This window comes from Arachis stenosperma, chromosome 5, assembly GCF_014773155.1.
Source record: "Arachis stenosperma cultivar V10309 chromosome 5, arast.V10309.gnm1.PFL2, whole genome shotgun sequence".
Lineage (NCBI taxonomy): Eukaryota > Viridiplantae > Streptophyta > Magnoliopsida > Fabales > Fabaceae > Arachis > Arachis stenosperma.
This window is the reverse complement of record NC_080381.1, coordinates 44,705,963-44,713,875: the sequence shown is the minus strand read 5'-3', so window position 1 is coordinate 44,713,875 and position 7,913 is coordinate 44,705,963. Positions and strand designations below refer to the sequence as shown.

At 38.7% G+C, this 7,913-nt stretch overlaps 1 non-coding gene across 1 annotated transcript; it reads left to right on the top strand.

The window, feature by feature from the left end:
- Positions 1-882: 882 nt before the first annotated feature.
- Positions 883-990, top strand: LOC130983401 (small nucleolar RNA R71). The gene has a single exon (XR_009087395.1). It is a non-coding gene; the product is annotated as a small nucleolar RNA R71 (small nucleolar RNA).
- The last annotated feature ends 6,923 nt before the right edge of the window (positions 991-7,913 follow it).

Genomic DNA, 7,913 nt, shown 5'->3' with positions numbered 1-7,913 from the left:
CTCAATTTGAGCCTCAGATTCCCATGGTTCCTCATTGGAGAACTCAGAGGAGGTTGGTGCACGCCCATTGAGGTCTTCCTCAGTGGCGTCCACCTCCTCTCTTTCCTCTCCATATTCGGCCATGTCTATGGCTTTGCACTCTCCTTTTGGATTTTCTTCTGTATTACTTGGGAGAGTACTAGGAGGGAGTTCAGTAATTTTCTTGCTCAGCTGTCCCACTTGTCCTTCCAAATTTCTGATGGAGGACCTTGTTTCAGTCATGAAACTTTGAGTGGTCTTTATTAGATCAGAGACCATTGTTGCTAAGTCAGAAGTATTCTGCTTAGAACTCTCTGTCTGTTGCTGAGAAGATGATGGAAAAGGCTTGCCATTGCTAAACCTGTTTCTTCCACCATTATTGTTATTGAAACCTTGTTGAGGTCTCTCTTGATTCTTCCATGAGAGATTTGGGTGATTTCTCCATGAAGAATTATAGGTGTTTCCATAGGGTTCTCCTAGGTAATTCACCTCTTCCATGGAAGGGTTCTCAGGATCATAAGCTTCTTCCTCAGATGAAGCATCCTTAGTACTGTTTGGTGCATTTTGCATTCCAGACAGACTTTGAGAAATCAAATTGACTTGTTGAGTCAATATCTTGTTCTGAGCCAATATGGCATTCAGAGTGTCAATCTCAAGAACTCCTTTCTTCTGACTAGTCCCATTGTTCACAGGATTCCTTTCAGAAGTGTACATGAATTGGTTATTTGCAACCATTTCAATCAATTCTTGAGCTTCTGTAGGCATCTTCTTCAGATGAAGAGATCCTCCAGCAGAGCTATCCAAAGACATCTTGGATAGTTCAGAGAGACCATCATAGAAAATACCTATGATGCTCCATTCAGAAAGCATGTCAGAAGGACATCTTCTGATTAATTGTTTGTATCTTTCCCAAGCTTCATAGAGGGATTCTCCATCCTTCTGTCTGAAGGTTTGGACTTCCACTCTAAGCTTACTCCATCTTTGTGGTGGAAAGAACTTTGCCAAGAAGGCATTGACTAGCTTTTCCCAAGAGTCCAAGCTTTCTTTAGGTTGAGAATCCAACCATATTCTAGCTCTGTCTCTTACAGCAAAAGGGAATAGCATCAGTCTGTAGACCTCAGGGTTAACCCCATTAGTCTTGACTGTGTCACAGATTTGCAAGAATTCAGCTAAGAACTGATGAGGATCTTCCATTGGAAGTCCATGGAACTTGCAATTCTGTTGCATTAGAGAAACTAATTGAGGCTTAAGCTCAAAGTTGTTTGCTCCAATGGCAGGGATAGAGATGCTTCTCCCATAGAAATCAGGAGTAGGTGCAGTGAAGTCACCCAACACCTTCCTTGCATTGTTGGCATTGTTGTTGTTTTCGGCTGCCATGGGTTCTTCTTCCTTGAAGAATTCGGTCAGGTCCTCAACAGAGAGTTGTGCTCTAGCTTCTCTTAGCTTTCGCTTCAAGGTTCTCTCAGGTTCAGGGTCAGCTTCAACAAGATTGCCTTTGTCTCTGCTCCTGCTCATATGAAAGAGAAGAGAACAAAAATGTGGAATCCTCTATGTCACAGTATAGAAATTCCTTGAAGTGTCAGAGGAAAAGAAAAATAGAAGAAAAGAAGGTAGAAGAATTCGAACTTGATTAGATAGAATTCGAATTGTGCATTAAGAAGGAGTGGTACTCCATAAATAGAAGGATGTGAGAAGGAGGGAAGAGGATTTTCGAAAATTCAATTAAAAGATTTTGAAAACATTTTGAAAATTTGATTGAAAATTTTCGAAAATTCAAAGTGAAAAAGAAATCAAGTGATTTTTGAAAAAGATTTTGAAATTAGAAATTAAAAAGATTTGATTGAAAACTAATTTGAAAAAGATGTGATTGAAAAGAATTGATTGAAAAGTTATGGTTTTAAAAAGATGTGATTGAGAAGATATGATTTGAAAACAATTTTAAAAGATATGATTTGAAAACAATTTGAAAAGAAGTGATTTTTTTTTTTTAAAAATTGATGACTTGCCTAACAAGAAAAGATATGATTCAAACATAAAACCTTCCTTAATAGAAAAGGCAAAAAATGTTCAATCAAATCATTAATTGTTAGTAAGTATCTTTGAAAAAGGAAAGAAATTGATTTTGAAAACATTTGATTGAAAAGATATGATTTGAAAAAGATTTGGTTTTGAAAAACTTTGAAAACTTGAAAAAAAATTTGATTTGAAAACAAAATCTTCCTCCTAGCACCATCCTGGCGTTAAACGCCCAGAATGGTATACATTCTGGCGTTTAACGCCCAAAATGCTACCTCTTTGGGCGTTAAACGCCCAACCAGGTGCCCTGGCTGGCGTTTAAACGCCAGTCTGCCTTTTTCACTGGGCATTTTTGAATGCTCAGCTTTTTCTGTATAATTCCTCTGCAGTGTGTTCTGAATCTTCAATTCTTTGTATCATTGACTTGAAAAGACACAAATTAAAAATATTTTTGGATTTTTAATAATCAAAATGCAACAAGAATCAAATAACAATGCATGCAAGACACCAAACTTAGCAGTTTGTGTACTACTGACACTATATGAGACACATAAACACTCAAGCCAAAAGAATTCAAAGATCAAAACAAAGAAATATATGCATGGATTCGAAAAATATAACAAAAACATGCATTTGACACCAAACTTAAGATGAGACACTAGACTTAAGCAAGAAACATCAAATATTTTTGGTTTTTTATGATTTTGCAAATTTTTTTGTATTTTTCGAAAATTAAGTGGGAAAAGGTATCAAAATTCTTAATGAGAATTCCAGGAATCAGTGCAATGCTAGTCTAAGACTCCGGTCCAGGAATTAGACATGGCTTCACAGCCAGCCAAGCTTTCAAAGAAAGCTTCGGTCCAAAACACTAGACATGACCAAAGGTCAGCCAAGCCTTAGCAGATCACTGCTCCAAAAGCACAATTAATGAAAATCAACAAGCTCTTGTGGTGATAAGTTGAAACCTCGGTCCAATCAGATTAGACATGGCTTCTCAGCCAGCCAGATTTCAACAAATCATCATGAAACTCTAGAATTCATCTTCAAGAATTTCGAAAAAAAAATAAATACCTAATCTAAGCAACAAGATGAACCGTCAGTTGTCCAAACTAGAACAATCCCCGGCAACGGCGCCAAAAACTTGGTGCTGTTGCCGGATTTTGGCACTGATGTTACCGGACAAAAAGCTTGCTCAAAACTTGAACAATCCCCGGCAACGGCGCCAAAAACTTGGTGCGCGAAATTGTGAACAATACTTTTTCACAACTCTCATAATCCCCGGTAATGGCTCCAAAAACTTGGTGGCTCAATACCATGGCATTACACAACTTCGCACAACTAACCAGCAAGTGCACTGGGTCGTCCAAGTAATACCTTACGTGAGTAAGGGTCGATCCCACGGAGATTGTTAGCATTGAAGCAAGCTATGGTCATCTTGTAAATCTTAGTCAGGCAAACTCAATTGTATATGATGATGAACGAAAATAATATAAAGATAAGGATAGTGATACTTATGTATATCATTGGTGTAAGAGCTTCAGACAAGCGTATGAAGATGCCTTCCCTTCCGTCTCTCTGCTTTCCTACTGCCTTCATTCAATCCTTCTTACTCCTTTCCATGGCAAGCTCGTGTAGGGTTTCACTGTTGTCAGCAGCTACCTCCCATCCGCGCAGTGAAAGCTAATGCACGCACTCTGTCACAGTACTGCCAATCACCGGTTTGGTTCCCTCCCCTACCGGAATAGAATCACTCTTTTGCGTCTGTCACTAACGCCCAGTAGGTTACAGGTTTGAAGCACGTCACAGTCATTCAGTCATTGAATCCTACTCAGAATACCACAGACAAGGTTAGACCTTCCGGATTCTCTTGAATGCTGCCATCAAGTCCTGCCTATACCACGAAGATTCCTTTTAAAGAATCCAAGAGATATTCACTAAGCCTCAGATGCTTGTAGAACAAGAATGGTTGTCAGTCACCTTGTTCATGAGTGAGAATGGTGATGGGCGTCAATCATCACCTTCATCATGTTGAAGAACAAGTGATATCTTGGATAAAGAACAAGCGGAATTGAATGGAAGAACAATAGTAATTGCATTAATACTCGAGGTACAGCAGAGCTCCACACCTTAATCTATGGTGTGTAGAAACTCCACCGTTGAAAATACATAAGAACAGGGTCTAGGCATGGCCGAATGGCCAGCCTCCCAAAGTGATCAAAAGATCTAAAGAAAAAGGTTCCAAAGATCCGAAGATTCGAAGATTATATAATACAATAGTAAAAGGTCCTACTTATAGAAAACTAGTAGCCTAAGGTGTACAGAAATGAGTAAATGACATAAAAATCCACTTCCGGGCCCACTTGGTGTGTGCTTGGGCTGAGCAATGAAGCATTTTTCGTGTAGAGACTCTTCTTGGAGTTAAACGCCAGCTTTGGTGCCAGTTTGGGCGTTTAACTCCCATTTGGGTGCCAGTTCCAGCGTTTAACGCTGGGATTTCTTGAGGTGACTTTGAACGCCGGTTTGGGCCATCAAATCTTGGGCAAAGTATGGACTATTATATATTGCTGGAAAGCCCAGGATGTCTACTTTCCAACGCCGTTGAGAGCGCGCCAATTTGGCTTCTGTAGCTCCAGAAAATCCACTTCGAGTGCAGGGAGGTCAGAATCCAACAGCATCTGCAGTCCTTTTGAGTCTCTGGATCAGATTTTTGCTCAGGTCCCTCAATTTCAGCCAGAAAATACCTGAAATCACAGAAAAACACACAAACTCATAGTAAAGTCCAGAAAAGTGAATTTTAACTAAAAACTAATAAAAATATACTAAAAACTAACTAGATCATACTAAAAACATACTAAAAACAATGCCAAAAAGTGTATAAATTATCCGCTCATCAATGACACAAGCACATGGTTAGGGACAGCTTGATTTAGCCGCTTAGGCCTGGATTTTATTTCCTTGGGCCCTCCTATCCATTAATGCTCAAAGCCTTGGGTCCTTTTTACCCTTGCCTTTTGGTTTTAAGGGCTATTGGCTTTTTCTGTTTGCTTTTTCTTTTTCTCTCTTTTTTTTTTCGCCATATTTTTTTCACCATATATTTTTTTTCATTGCTTTTTCTTGCTTCAAGAATCAATTTCATGATCTTTCAGATTATCAATATATTTCTCTTTGTTCATCATTCTTTCAAGAGCCAACAATTTTAACATTCATAAATAACAAGATAAAAAATATGCACTGTTCAAGCATTCATTCAGTAAACAAAAAGTATTGCCACCACATCAAAATAATTAAACTAATTTCAAGATAAAATTTGAAATCTAAGTACTTCTTGTTCTTTTGTAAGTAAGCACATTTTTCATTTAAGAGAGGTGAAGGATTCATAGAATTATTCATAGCTTTAGGACATAGACACTAGATACTAATGATCATGTAATGAAGACACAAACATAGACAAATATGAAGCTCAAAAACTGAAAACAGAAAATAAATAGACAAGGAGATTAAGGAATGAGTTCACCTTAGTGTGGGTGGCGTCTTCCTCTTGAAGAACCAAAGGAACGCCTAAGCTCCTCTATGTCTCTTCCTTGCCTTTGTTGCTCCATCCCTAGTGCTTTTGGTGCTCCTAATAGAGAGCATGCATCTGTGAAAAGTTGCAGGTGCATTACACAGGCCAAATGGCATCCTCTTGTAGGCGAATACTCCAGATGGACACGTGAATGCTGTTTTCTCTTAGTTTTAAGGATCTACTACAATTTGGTTGTAACCTGAATAGCCATCCAAAAAGCAGTAGTATTTATGGCCTGCTAGTCTCTCTAGCATCTGGTCTATGAATAGTAAAGGAAAATGATCCTTCCTGGTAGCTGTATTGAGCCTTTTGTAGTCAATACACATACGCCACCCTGTAACTGTTCTTGTAGGAACCAATTCATTTTTTTCATTATGAACCACTGTCATGCCTCCCTTCTTGGGGACAACTTGGACAGGGCTCATCCAGAGGCTATTAGAAATAGGATAAATAATCACAGCCTCTAGTAACTTAGTGACCTTTTTCTGCACCACCTCCTTCATGGCTGGATTTAGCCGCCTCTGTGGTTGAACGACTGGCTTAGCATCATCCTCCAATAGGATCTTGTGCATGCATCTTGCTGGGCTAATGCCCTTAAGATCACTTATGGACCACCCAAGAGTTGTCTTGTGTGTCCTTAGCACCTGAATTAGTGCTTTCTCTTCCTGTGGCTTTAAAGCAGAGCTTATGATCACGGGAAAAGTGTCATCTTCTCCCAGAAATGCATATTTCAGGGATGGTGGTAGTGGTTTGAGCTCGGGTTTAGGAGGCTTATCCTCTTCCTGAGGAGTTTTCAGAGGTTCTTCTGTTCTCTCTGGTTTCTCCAGATCAGGCTGAACATCTTTAAAAATGTCCTCTAGCTCTTATTCGAGACTCTCAGTTATATTGACCTCTTCCACCAGGGAGTCAATAATATCAGCGCTCAGGCAGTCTTTTGGTGTGTCTGGATGCTGCATGGCTTTGACAGCATTCAACTTAAACTCATCCTCATTGACTCTCAGGGTTATCTCCCCTTTTTGGACGTCAATGAGGGTCCGTCCAGTTGCTAGGAAAGGTCTTCCGAGAATGAGAGTTGCACTCTTGTGCTCCTCCATTTCCGGCACTACAAAGTCAGTAGGAAAGGCAAATGGCCCAACCTTGACAATCATGTCCTCAATTATGCCTGATGGGTTCACTTAAAATTAATTTTCTCAATCACAGTACCGGACAAATCACAGCCGGTACTGCCGGTCAAATTTCTAGTGCGCATTTTTATTCAGAAAACTATGTTTTTCGATTCAGAAAAATTCACTGAGTCCAAATATCATATTTAAATGATCAAATTCCGATTGCTAAATTTTCTAACCATATTTGTTCCTTTTTAATTTATTATTTAATTAATTACGATTTGACCGAGTTTTACATTCTACCCCCCTAACAGAAATTTTTGCCCTCAAAAATTTCATCCGCCACCATGAGTACATGAACGTAGTCTGCCTTTATATCCAACGCATAGTAGTCCCAGGGTCTTTTTACTCAGCGCGCTTCTGTTCCCGCGCTCTGATTTCTTTATCTCCGAGGATCTTGATCATTCGTCCAACGCCAACCAACAGCCTCGTTCATTACTTTCATCATCTCATCAGCTCACATCTTATTAAATCTCAAATCATGTCATCAATAATATCACTGTCATCATTAATCATAGTCATCATCCTACATCACTATAATCAACCAAAAATCATCACCATGCCTTAATCATACTCCATCACTATCCTCTCTCTCTGTCAAGCCAATTACCACTAATCACAGCTCAACTTCAAGCATAACCTCCAGACTTACTTTCTTATTCCCAAACCCTCAAGTTTATATATAAATTGATATTTTAGAGTCTCTGACTAATTAATCAAAACTCTCTTCATTTTTAGAAATTAAATGAGTTTGAAATAGCAAGTTAACAAAATCATAAGAATCCGATTTTCTTTAATAATCTATAAAAGCATTCGAAACACATCTCTTTTGTTCAAGTTACTCAAATCAAATATCATTTTTAAAACCATAACCAACACTCTTTCAAATTCTTGGGAAAATTTCGACAGCACCTCCCCTAAAAACTGGAGTTTGCCACCCGTCACGGGTCCCCTCCTTTCAACCTCAACTCAATCAAAACCAACATTTCAAATCAACGTTTCCAAATCTATCATTTAGGACCATTCCTTATCCATTTAAATCAAAGGAAACTAAAAGTCATGGATTCAATCCGTTTCACCAAAAATCCAAAAATCAACCAATTAAATAACAAACACAACATATCAATCTCAACAAAAAATCGTCTACGTCA